Source organism: Ovis canadensis, chromosome 3 (assembly GCF_042477335.2).
Source record: "Ovis canadensis isolate MfBH-ARS-UI-01 breed Bighorn chromosome 3, ARS-UI_OviCan_v2, whole genome shotgun sequence".
Taxonomy (NCBI): domain Eukaryota; kingdom Metazoa; phylum Chordata; class Mammalia; order Artiodactyla; family Bovidae; genus Ovis; species Ovis canadensis.
The window spans coordinates 210,280,082-210,293,868 of record NC_091247.1 but is presented as its reverse complement, the minus strand read 5'-3'; positions in this window follow the sequence as shown (position 1 = coordinate 210,293,868).

Here is a 13,787-nt window from a genome sequence, read left to right as displayed (position 1 = left end):
AGGGAGGCCTGGCGTACTGCGATTCATGGGGTCGCAGAGAGTCGGACACGACTAAGCAACTGAACTGAACTGATCCTGCCTTATTACTTTCTTACTCCATCCATGAAAAAACATAAAAGTTAAACTTGACAGGAAAAAAAGCAAAATATGGAATATTTGACTTTTCGATGTAACTCACCTATATTTTTAAAATTATAAAGATGTAAATGCTAGATTCATATTTTAGTTGGACTACAATATGGACCATACAGTGATGTTATCTATATGTAGATGTGTTAAAAAAAATTGCTGATCCAATTCTAAGTGTGATTAAATTATTTCTTAATTTTAAAGAGTGAGTCTTAATTACAATTAGATAATATGCATGATTTCGTTCTGGTGAGGACTGGCCATTGACTTTCTTATCTAACAAGATGATTATCACTGCTATGCAGAACTGGATTGCAAGGGGGGAAAATGATCTAATAGTCAAATCCTTAAAATATTATATATATATATGTATATGTATATCTACCGTTGGAAAATAATTCATAACTATCAGGTGTGGTCTGCAACCTCTGGAAGACCCTAAAATAATTACAGATGCATCCTGGGATTTCCTAGAATTTTGTGCTGGAATGGCTCCCAAAACTACCCATCATTTTCATCCGAAAAAAGAGGTGAGCAGCTGGGAGTTCTTGGTACTGTGCTAAATAAATCTAGAGAGAATTAATTAGAGCAAACATGATCTGTGTTGTTTTAATAATCATAACAAGAGAGCAACTTTGATGTAGACGCACATGGAGTCTTCCATTTCTTCATTTACTCATGAACTCGTGTGCTCGCTCATTAGCACATACTTACTGAACTACACACTATGTGTCAAGTGCTACACTATGAGTATCTAATGTTGATCAATATGAAGCTTACATTGTGTTTTTTTTCATGTGAAATCATTTTTTTTCACTATCATTTACACCAAAAGAAAACATCATGTCTGATATTTGAGATTAAGTGGAACAATGAAAGAGAATCATAATCTAATTGTTTGACAGCAATCATTTTTAAGCTATGAATGGTTTGGTCATGAAGACAACAGGCACTCTGTTTTATTTATTTATTTATTTTTGTATTTTAATATATTTATTTTACTCTTTCCCCCTAAAAAAGTCATTAAAAGCTAGAGATTTAGTGTTTTATAATTTGAAGGGAGTTAGTGCATCCACAACTGCTGGAAGGGCTGTAGGAGAGAAAGTCAGAGGATTCCATGGCGGATCTCAGACTCCAGCCCCACCAATGCGGTGCTTCTCAAAAGGTTTCCTGAGACCGCCGGAGTCACAGGATCTCTGGGAGGCCCCCAAACTCTCTGGGCTAGAGCCAGGTTTCATGAGACTTAAAGTTTACATGATTTAGAGAGCTATCTCTGAGAATAAATAAATGAAAGTATGAACACAAAATTGCTAGCCACTTCCAGAGTCTTAGAAAGAGCCCATGCAAGAAAAGAGCCCTGAAGTTTAAACTTCATTAGCTTCATCACGAGTCCACCTGTACCAGTTATCTCAGTCGGCAAAGGAGATGCTGGGATTTCTCAAGAAGTTTAAGCAGCTTTGCACCTCCACCTGCTCATAAGTCTTTCTGTAACTGACTGGGGGTGGGGGGAGGTATCTTCTTCTGCCCTCTAAATATTAAATGAGTGCCTCTCATGGAGAGTTTCCAGAGATTCTGGGAAATGTCCTGCCTTTCAGGGGGCTTGAGGATGATGCTGAGTTGACAAGAGACCACCCAGCACATCACCCTAAGGAAGACAGTGCAGCTAATTGACTAAAGAGATGAAGGAGAGTTTAAACCTCTTCTTGGGCTCTAAAATCACTGCGGATGATGACTGCAGCCATGAAATCAGAAGACATTTGCTTCTTGGCAGGAAAGTTATGACAAATCTAGACAACGTTGAAAAGCAGAGACATTATTCTGCCGACAAAGTCCACATAGTCAAGCAATGGTCTTCTCCAGTGGTCACATGAGAGCAGGACCATAAAGAAGGTTGACTGCTTAAGAATTGATGCCTTTGAGTTGTGGTGCTGGAGAAGACTCCTGAGAGTCCCTTGGACAGCAAGGAGATTAAATCGGTCAATCTCAAGGGAAATCAACCCTGAATACTTGTTGGGAGGACTAATGCCGAAGCTGAAACTCCAGTATTTTGGTCATCTGATGTGAACAACTGACTGATCAGAAAAGTCCGTGATGCTGGGAAAGATTGAGGGCAAAAAAGAGAAGAGGGTGTCAGAGGATGGGATGACTGGATGGCATCACCGAAACAATTGACGTGAACTTGGACAAGCTTTGGGAGGTGGTGAGGGACAGAGAGGCCTGTCTTGCTGCAGTCCATGGGATCACAGAGTTGGACATGACTAGGTGACTGAACAACAACAACAAACCCTTCAAGAGACTAAAGTTTAGATATGGAAGCACTGCTATATGAGCATATCTAAAACTGGAAAGTGTGAAGTATTAATTAATCAACACCCATTGATTAATAAATCAATACAAAATTTGGCATAAAAATGTAGAGGACACTTCGCTATGAAAGTGAAATTATTACACGTGAAATTATCACATTGTTAATTAACTGTACTCCAATATAAAATAAAAAGTTAAAAATGGTTTTTAAAAGTAGGCGAATAAGAGAGCAAATGTTTTCATTTTCTCAAGCAATGTTCATGGGAATGGGTGCCCTGATTATAAGTCTGTCATCCACCATTAATGCATTTAATGCATGTATTGATTAGTCACATTAGGTGCCAAGGATACCATGCAAATTAAAACCAGATTGGCCATGTAGTCATGGAGCTTATGGTCTAGACCAGTACTGTCCAACTGAAATATAATTTGAGCCCCAAGTATGAGCCACATATGTAATTTGAAGCTTTCTGGCAGCCACAACACATAAAAATAAACAGATTAAATTAATTTTAATACATTTCACTTAACCCAATATATCCAAAATACATATTATCATTCCAACATTTAATACATATAAAATTATTAATGATATATTTTCTTTTTATCTTGTGGTACTATCTTCAAACTCTGGTGTATATTTTAAACTTACATTATGTCTCAATTTGTACTTGCCACATCTAAAGTGTTCAATGTGGCTAGTGGCTACTCTATTGCCTCTAGAAGAGTTACACAAGTCCTCTAGACAGCTGGAAGTTTAGCCTGATCATTCTCCAGCAGCCCATCATGGAAAATGTCCTGGTCCTACAGAATCAGTCTGTGGTAACCCATTAAGATGATGCTACCTATAACACTCACTTGAGCTTCCTTATGATGTATCCCAGAGGACTTACATGAACCATAAGTCTGTATGGTAGTCATAAGTTCTAAAGTGTGTAAGTAAAATTATAGTATCCATCCCATGTCACCACTGCCTCTACAAAATACACTCTCCTTCTTTAACTTTAATGTATATGGGTATAACAAAGTAAAGATATATTGTGGCTTTCTTCATTTTCTTTACGAGAACTAAGAATAGATGTGAGATTGATAGCGGCTTAACTCTCTCCTATGGGAAACTGGATTTAGGATTTGGAAACTGTTGCACTTCTAGATCTAAGATTATTGAGAGGGGAGAAGCAATTCTTGATAACTCTAAATAAAAAGCAGGTTTTAAAACATCTGATTAGTTTAGCATCCTTGATTTTATATAAAAGTTCCAGTTTCTAAAAGACTTCATTGTGTTGATTTTGTTTCCATTGTTTTTTCCTACACTATTTAGCTGTTCCTAGTGTTTCTCTAAAGACTAGCAAATTGGTATACTTTTGGTTGAAGAACTTGAAAAAATCATCTGATAGATAAATAAGAACTGTAAAGAAATTTTACCAGTTACACAACTCCATCCATTTTACAAGTGAGACTCAGAGAGATTAACCAGCTTTCTCAAACTCACTTAATGGCAAAGCTAGAACCCAAACCTGAGTCTCCTTATACTCCATCCAGTTCTCTTTCTACAGCGTATATAATTCTGGTTGAAAAAATCCCCTGGTCTGGTGAGAGTAAAGGTATTTCAACTCTCCTCTTTGATAAAGTACACAGTGATTGGAATCTGGTAAAATGTAAGAAAAATTCAGAGAAACCTGTAACCACTCTGATCTCACCTCAGCAACAGAAAACTGAGCAGGGCCCTCTGGGCACTGGAAGATGTTCATGTCTTCTCAATTAGGAGTCCTGGATAGGAAACCAAGAGGCTGTGTGCAATTTTATTTTCTAGCATTTTGAAACTAACTCTCTGAAACAATTAATACAACATATTCTCCTTTTCCTGAAAAAGTTTCCTTCTGTCTTTTTCTACATACTACTTCTGTCTAGCTTTTCTCCCGTTTTCATCTTTCTCTGTTTATTTTCATCTCTTCATTACTTCCCTTTATATCCTCACTTGTTTAGGAATTAAATTTCATGGGATATCTAGTCTAAATTCTTGTCTAGAAACTCTAATAGCTTATGTTTTTTTGGTGGAGATGATAACTCTGGGAAATAAATATTCAATGAGCAAAAGAAAAAAGGAAAAACTGCCAATAGATCTCTTTCAATTTTTGCTCTTCAAAATTCTTTCTGCACTCCTCTTTAATCTGAAATCTTCTCCTAAGTCAGACTTCTATTTTATCTTTATTATTAACATACCTAATTGCTCACATTATAATCCATTTAGTACTCTTTTTCTAGTGACATCTGCTTAGTTTGATTTTGGTACTTCCCCAACATGGCAATTTTAGGGTATCAGTATCAGTTCAGTCACTCAGTCATGTCCAACTTTGTTACCCCATGGACTGCAGCATATTAGGTTTGCTTGTGTATCACCAACACCCGGAGCTTTCTCAAACTCATGTCCATTGTGTTGGTGATGCCATCCAACCATCTCATCCTCTGTTGTCCCCTTTTCCTCCTGCCCTCAATCTTTTCCAGCATCAGGGTCTTTTCCAATGAGTCAGTTCTTCACATCAGGTGGTCAAAGTATTGGAGCTTCAGCTTCAGCATCAGTTCTTCCAATGAATATTTGGGACTGATATCCTTTAGGATGAAATGGTTGGATCTCCTTGCTGTCCAAAGGACTCTCAAGAATCTTCTTCAACACCACAGTTCAAAAGCATCCATTCTTCAGTGCTCAGCTTTCTTTCTAGTCCAACTCTCACATCCATACATGACAACTGGAAAACCATAGCTTTGATTAGACTGACCTTTCTTGGCAAAGTAATGTCTCTGCTTTTTAATATGCTGTCTAGGACAATCATAACTTTTCTTCCAAGTAGCAAGCATATTTTAATTTTATGACTGCAGTCACCATCTGCAGTGATTTTTGGAACCCCCCCAAATAAAGTCTGTCACTGTGTCCATTGTTTCCTCATCTATTTGCCATGAAATGATGGGACGGGATGCCATGATCTTAGTTTTCTGAATGTTGAGGGTTTTTTTTTTTTTCTTTTTAAAAATTTATTTATTTATTTATTTATTTTACTTTACAATACTGTATTGATTTTGCCATACATCAACATGAATCTGCCACAGGTGTGCACGTGTTCCCAATCCTGAACCCCCCTCCCACCTCCCTCCCCATACCATCTCTCTGGATCATCCCAGTGCACCAGCCCCAAGAATCCTGTATCCTGCATCGAACCTAGACTGGCGATTCGTTTCTTATATGATATTATACGTATTTCAATGCCATTCACCCAAATCATCCCACCCTCTCCCTCTCCCACAGAGTCCAAAAGACTGTTCTATGTATCTGTGTCTCTTTTGCTGTCTCACATACAGGGTTATTGTTATCATCTTTCTAAATTCCATATATATGTGTTAGTATACTGTATTGGTGTTTTTCTTTCTGGCTTACTTCACTCTGTATAATCGGCTCCAGTTTCATCCACCTCATTAGAACTAATTCAAATGTATTCTTTTTAATGGCTGAGTAATACTGCATTGTGTACATGTACCACAGCTTTCTTATCCATTCATCTGCTGATGGACATCTACGCTGAGTTTTAAGCCAACTTTTTCCCTCTCCTCTTTCACTTTCATCAAGAGGTTCTTTAATTCTTCTTGGCTTTCTGCTATAAGGGTGGTATCATCTGAGTATCTGAGGTTATTGATACTTCTCCTAGCATTTTGGATTCCAGCTTGTGCTTTATCCAGGCCAGCATTTCACATGATGTATTCTGCATATAAGCTAAATAAACAGGGTGACAATATACAGATTTAAGGTACCCCTTTCCTGATTCGGAAGATTGCTGGGAGAAATATCAATAACCTCAGATATGCAGACAACACCACTCTTATGGCAGAAAGTGAAGAGGAACTAAAAAGCCCCTTGATGAAAGTGAAAGAGGAGAGTGAAAAAATTGGCTTAAAGCTCAACATTCAGAAAATGAAGATCATGACATCTGGTCCCATCACTTCATGGGAAATAGATGGGGAAACAGTGGAAACAGTGTCAGACTTTATTTTTATGGGCTCCAAAATCACTGCAGATGGTGACTGCAGCCATGAAATTAAAAGACGCTTACTCCTTGGAAGAAAAGTTATGACCAACCTAGATAGCATATTCAAAAGCAGAGACATTACTTTGCCGACTAAGATCTGTCTAGTCAAGGCTATGGTTTTTCCAGTAGTCATGTATGGATGTGAGAGTTGGACTGTGAAGAAAGCTGAGTGCCGAAGAATTGATGCTTTTGAATTGTGGTGTTGGAGAAGACTCTTGAGAGTCCCTTGGACTGCAAGGAGATCCAACCAGTCCATTCTGAAGGAGATCAACCCTGGGATTTCTTTGGAAGGAATGATGCTAAAGCTGAAGTTGCAGTACTTTGGCCACCTCATGTGAAGAGTTGACTCTTTGGAAAAGACTCTGATGCTGGGAGGGATTTGGGGCAGGGGGAGAAGGGGACAACAGAGGATGAGATGGCTGGATAGCGTCATTGACTCGATGGACACGAATCTTAGTGAACTCCGGGAGTTGGTGATGAATAGGGAGGCCTGGCGTGCTGTGATTCGTGGAGTCGCAGAGTCGGACACAACTGAGCAGCTGAACTGAACTGATACAGAACGAATCTGCTGTTTCATGTCCAGTTCTAACTGTTACTTCTTGACCTGCATACATACTTCTCAGGAGGCAGGTCTGGTGGTCTGGTATTCCCATCTCTTGAAGAATTTTCCATAGTTTGTTGTGACCCACACAGTTAAAGGCTTTGGCATAGTCAATAAAGTAAAAGTAGATGTTTTTCTGGAACTCTCTTGCTTTTTCGATGATGCAGCTGATGTTGGCAATTTGATCTCTGGTTCCTCTGCCTTTCTAAATCCAGCTTGAATATCTGGAAGTTCTCGGTTCACACACTGTTGAAGCCTGGCTTGGAGAATTTTGAACATTACTTTGCTAGTGTGTGAGATGAGTGCAATTGTTTCATAGTTTGAGTATTGTCTGGCATAGCCTTTCTTTGGTATTGGAATGAAAACTGACCTTTTCCAGTCCTGTGGCCACTGCTAAATTTTCCAAATTTGCTGGCATATTGAGTGCAGCACTTTTACAGCATCACCTTTTAGGATTTGAAATAGCTTAGCTGGAATTCCATCACTTACACTAGCTTTGTTCATAGTGATACTTTCTAAGGCCCACTTGACTTCACATTCCAGGATGTCTGGTTCTAGGTGAGTGATCACATCATCATTGTTATCTGGGTCATGAAGATCTTTTTTGTACAGTTCTGTGTATTGTTGCCACCTCTTCTTAATATCTTCTGCTTCTGTTAGGTCCATACCATTTCTGTCCTTTATTGTGCCCATATTTGCATGAAATGTTCCCTTGGTATCAATAATTTTCTTAAAGAGATCTCTAGTCCTTCCTATTCTGTTGTTTTCCTCTATTTCTTTGCATTGACCCCTGAAGAAGGCTTTCTTATCTCTACTTACTGTTCTTTGGAACTTTGCATTCAGATGGGTATCTCTTTCCTTTTCTCCGTTGCCTTCAGCTTCTCTTCTTTTCTCAGCTATTTGTAAGGCCTCAGACAACCATTTTGCCTTTTTGCATTTCTTTCTCTTGGAGATGGTCTTGATCACTGACTCCTATACAACGTCATGAACCTCTGTCCATAGTTCTTCAAGCACTCAGTTTAGCAGATCTAATCCCTTGAATCTATTTGTCACTTCCACTGTATAATCGTGATGTGGTCCACTGAAGAAGGGAATGGAAAACCATTCAGTATTCTTGCCTTGAGAATTCCATAGCCAGGAGCTGACTGTGGCTCAGATCATGACTTTAGGGGAGAAACTGAGAATAAAATAATTTGGGAAGGTAAGGAAGAAACTAGTTCCTAATAAGATTTCAAGAGAGAAAAATTAGTCAAGTCCCTTCAAGGGACTTCTGTATGACAAGGGTATAATGTTGAGAAAAATATATGTATACATATATATATACAAAGACACATATATACATATATAATATATATACATATATATGCAAAAATTACCATAGTTCAGTTCAGTCGCTCAGTTGTGTCCGATTCTTTGCGACCCCATAAATTGCAGCACTCCAGGCCTCCTTGTCCATCACCAACTCCCAGAGTTTACCCAAATTCATGTCCATCAAGTCTGTGATGCCATCCAGCATTCTCATCCTCTGTCGTCCCCTTCTTCTCCTGCCCTCAATCCCTCCCAGCATCAGGGTCTTTTTCAGTGAATCAACTCTTCGCATGAGGTGGCCAAAGTATTGTAGTTTCAGCTTTAGTGTCAGTCCTTCCAAAGAACACCCAGGACTGATCTTTAGAATGGACTGGTTGGATCTCCTTGCAGTCCAAGGGACTCTCAAGAGCCTGCTCCAACACCACAGTTCAAAAGCATCAATTCTTCGGCACTCAGCTTTCTTCACAGTCCAACTCTCACATCCACACGTGACCACTGGAAAAACCATAGCCTTGACTAGATGGACTTTTGTTGGCAAAGTAATGTCTCTGCTTTTCAATATGCTATCTAGGTTGGTCATAACTTTCCTTCCACGGGGTAAGCGCCTTTTAATTTCATGATGTATCAATATTTGTTATATAGAAACAGATTCAAGTTCCATAATCTGTAACTGTAATAAAATGAAATATTGTCCTAAAGCTAAAGTATAAAACCTGCCATTTAAAAAGATTGAGAAGGTGTGTCAGAGCCTAAGAAAATAGAAGAAAGTCATTCTCTTTTAATTTTATTAGTGTATAATAATGCTAGCAAGCTATTTCATTTCTTTAATGGAAGTAAACTAAAAGAACCCATGTTAAGTTTACCAAGAAGGATCTCAATTTAATAACATCTAACTGTTAGGTGGTGATAAATTCAATCATGAGACAAATTACTTTGAAGCAGCCCTGCTTGGAAAGGTTCTAAAGTCAGTCTTTACAGGCAGGTTGTTGTTTTTTGGTGGTTGGATGAAGTCTTGTATAAAACCCAGAGGGATTTTTAAAAATAATTTTTATTGGAGCCTAGTTGATTTATAATGTTGTGTTAGTTTCTGCTGTATAGCAAAGTGAGTTAGTTATACATGTATATATCCACTTTTTTAAGATTATTTTCCCATATAGGTGATTACAGGTTATTGAGTAGAGTTTCCAGTTATCTATTTTATATATAGTAGTATGTATATATCAATCCCAATTTCCCGATTTATCCCTCCCCCCTTCCCACCTGGTCAATAAGTTCATTTGTACCATTTATTTTTAGATTCTTATATAGATGGCATCATATGTTACCCTTATGGCAGAAAGTGAATAAGAACTAAAGAGCCTCTTGATGAAAGTGAAAGAGAAGAGTGAAAAAGTTGGCTTAAAGCTCAACATTCAGAAAACTAAGATCATGGTATCTGGTCCCATCACTTCATGGCAAATAGATGGGGAAACAGGGGAAACAGTGGTAACAGCGGCTGACTTTATTTGGGGGGGGGGGGGCTCTAAAACCATTGCAGATGGTGATTGCAGCCATGAAAGTAAAAGACACTTACTCCTTGGAAGGAAAGTTAGGACCAACCTAGACAGCATATTCAAAAGCAGAGACATTACTTTGCCAACAAAGGTCTGTCTAGGCCAGGCTATGGTTTTTCCAGTAGTCATGTATGGAAGTGAGAGTTGGACTATCAAGAAAGCTGAGTGCTGAAGAATTGATGCTTTTGAACTGTGGTGTTGGAGAAGACTCTTGAGAGTCCCTTGGACTGCAAGGAGATTCAACCAGTCCATCCTAAAGGAAATCAGTCCTGAATATTCATTGGAAGGACTGATGTTGAAGCTGAAACTCCAATACTCTGGCCACCTGATGTGAAGAGCTGACTCATTGGAAAAGACCCTGATGCTGGGAAAGATTGAGGGCAGGAGGAGAAGGGGATGACAGAGGATGAGTTGGTTGGATGGCATCACCGACTCAATGGACATGGGTTTAGGTAGACTCTGGCAGTTGGTGATGGACAGGGAGGCCTGGTATGCTGCGGTTCATGGGGTCGCACAGGGTCGGACACGACTGAATGACTGAACTGAACTGATATGTTATTTGTCTTTCTCTGTCTGACATACTTTACTCAGTATGACAATCTTTAGATCTATCCACTTTGCTGCAAATGGCATAATTTCATCCTTTTTATGGTTGAGTGATATTCCATCATAGGCTTCCCTCATGACTCAGTGGTGAGAGAATCCACGTGCCAATGCAGGAGACTCAAGTTCAATCCCTGAGTTGGGAAGATCCTTTGGAAAAGGAAATGGCAACCTACTCCAGTATTCTTGCCTAGGAAATCCCATGGATAGAAAAGACGGTACACAGCTCACGGGGTCACAAAGAGACAACTTAGTGACGAAATAGCAACAATATTCCATTGTGTATATATATATATATGTTACACCTTCTTTATCTGCTCCTCTGTCAATGGACGTTTGGGTTGCTTCCATGTTGGGAATAATGCAGCAATGAATGCGCATGTATCTTTTCAATCATGGTTTTCTCCAGATATATGCCCACGGGTGGGATTACTGGATCATACAGTAGGTCTATTTTTAGTTTTTTAAGGAACCTCCATACTGTTCTCCATAATGGTTGTACCATTTTGCATTCCCACCAACAGTGTAGAAGGCTTCTGTTTTCTCCACACCACCAGAGGGATGGTCCTAACTGGTACTTTAGTACCTGGATTTGACTGGAGCAAGAGTCTGCTCTGGATGGGAATACTCATGTCAATTCATCACTCAACTCAATTCGCGACTTCCCTTTGTAGCTTGGGGAGACTTACTGTGGCTGCTCAACAGGTATAACTGGGCACACCTTAGCCTTAATTTCTGATCTCAGTGCATTCTCATCCCTCAAGATTAGCTGGCCCTTTCCTGACCTCCTTTTTGGCTGAAACTCTTAAGCAAGCTGTACATGCCTACAGAAGTAGGCCACAGCGGTGTTTGAAACAGAAGTCTGTCAAGAAAATGCTTGATTGGGATTACTGATGCCTTTGCCTCCAGGTGGGGGCCAAACTCCTATTGAGAGTAAGTTTTGCTATCAGAGGATCCCTCCCAACCTCCTCTCAAACAAAAACTAGAGAGAGAGAAAATAGCTCCTAGGTAGAGACTTCTTATTCTCTTCACTTGACCCTTTCCAGTTGCCATTCTTTTAATTTCATTTGTCCTTACCTCTAGTCCAGTTCATGTTTGAATCCATCAAATTCTTGGATCTTTCTCTCATTTGTTATTTTCTGTAGTATTGAGGGTGACACACAGTTACTTAAATATTAAAAGGAGGCATCACTTATCTGGCAGCTATCGTGGTCTAGATACTAAACAGGGGCCTCACAGCTATTATTTCTAACCCTTACATCAGTTCTGCAAGATTAAGTTTCATGATCCTAATTTTAAAGATGAGGAAACCAAAACTTAGAGTGGTTATGTGACTTGTCTAGGGTCATAAAGCTGGTAGATCACAGAACAGAGCTTCAGAGTCAGGGGTTTCAAAGTCCAAAGCCAAGAGCATCTTCTCAAATCTGCCTTGATGCTTCCTCGGACCCTTTTCCACACATAGTGTGTGAAGCCACTAGCACTAGAGAGTTATCTAGCATTCGTTCAGAGATGTGAGTTTGTTTGAAAATTGTAGAGGGAGCCTTATCACCATTTTCTTACCTTTATCTTCTCAGATCCATCCATTTCTATCCAACTTAAAGACTTAGGTTCATGGCACAAAGTGAGGAAGAGGAAAAGGTACACAGGAGTGAAATAAAGGACGAGACTATGGCTCTTCTTCTGTCTTTTTATACACCAGTTTTCTATTTTTTAGTATACTGTTTTCTTGTTTCTGTCTTATGTGCTAGGATTAATCTCAGTCTCCCCTTCTGCTATAGTACCCCAACACCATTTAAATTTTGAATTTGATTTATGTAAATTAAGTTGCATTTATTTACACTGCAATAAAAGAATCAGGGAGAATTCTGAAGAACTGGGTCAGTTTCTGGGATTTTCTTTTGCCTTATTCCAAAAAGAAAGCCAAGATTTTGGCTGTTAGCTCTATAGGACCAAAGACAGAAGCTGATCCAAGACCTCTCTTTCTATCATGAAAATTCAAACTGGCTAAAGATAATATTCTTGAGTATTTTGAAACATAAGGGGAGAAGAGCTAGTCTTTGTAAAGAGATGTGCAAAAGCAGAAGCCAAGGAAAGAAGATTCTCAAGCCTGGGAGAGGGATGTTAGGTTACTGTGAGTGACTGGGACCTCAACCTGCTCCCTCTAGTGCCCCCTAGGGCACTCCATCAAGTGGGGTTGTCTGTGTAGTGGGCACATTTGGATTGCATCATGTTCCTTGGCAGGCTTCCAAGTGGCACAGTGGTAAAAAATAAAATAAAATAAAAATCCGCTGGCCAATGCAAGAGACATAAGAGACGTGGGTTTGATCCCTGGGTCCGGAAGATCCCCTGGAGGAGGAAATGGCAACCCACTCCAGTATTCTTGCCTGGAGTATCCCATGGACAGAGGAGCCTGAGGGGCTACGGTCCACGGGATTGCAAAGAGTCGAACACGACTGGGCACACAGGCACCACCACCACGCACCATGTTCTTTGGCATTCTCGACTCTGCTAGAGACTCCTGTGGACACTGTGGCATAGAGCCACAGGACCACCAGACTTGGGCATTCTCACAAGCCTGGGCAAGGCTCATCTCAGCAGAAAGCATGAATAAGCTTTGCTGTATGTAATAAGGGTCTTGACACAACTGAGCGACTAAGCACCACCTTTCTCATGCCTTTATCGATGGCTTCTACAGACTTCTTTGACCTCTGGATTCCAGTTGTGTTCAGCCATTGGGAGGCACTGGCAGGAGATCAGAGAAACAGAGGAGAATAAATTGAGATATTTATTTCCAAGGATCCTTCCCTAGGGGCTGACGGGGTCCCTTCACTGAAGACAGCAGATCATGTCTGAGGGCCATTTCTTCTAGTTGCTCTCCCTGGGTTGGGTTCTAGCAACCATTTCTTCTCCTTGGCCCCTCTAACTCATGATTTTTGGAAGCTCCCTCATTTTTTCGGATTCTTTCTCCTTATAGGTTATTACAAAATATTGAGTATAGTTCCCAAGTAGTATCTTTGCTAAATCCTCCTCAGTTAATTACCTTTTATCATGGTATCTTTTTCTTGCCAGGACCCTGACTAATGCATTATGTGGCTTTACTTTTTCACACAAGAGTGTGTGACTTTGTAACCCTTATATCATATGCTTTTTTTAAAATTAGAATTACCAAAATTCCTTATGCAGTCTACATCAGAGTCATGGGTAGATTAT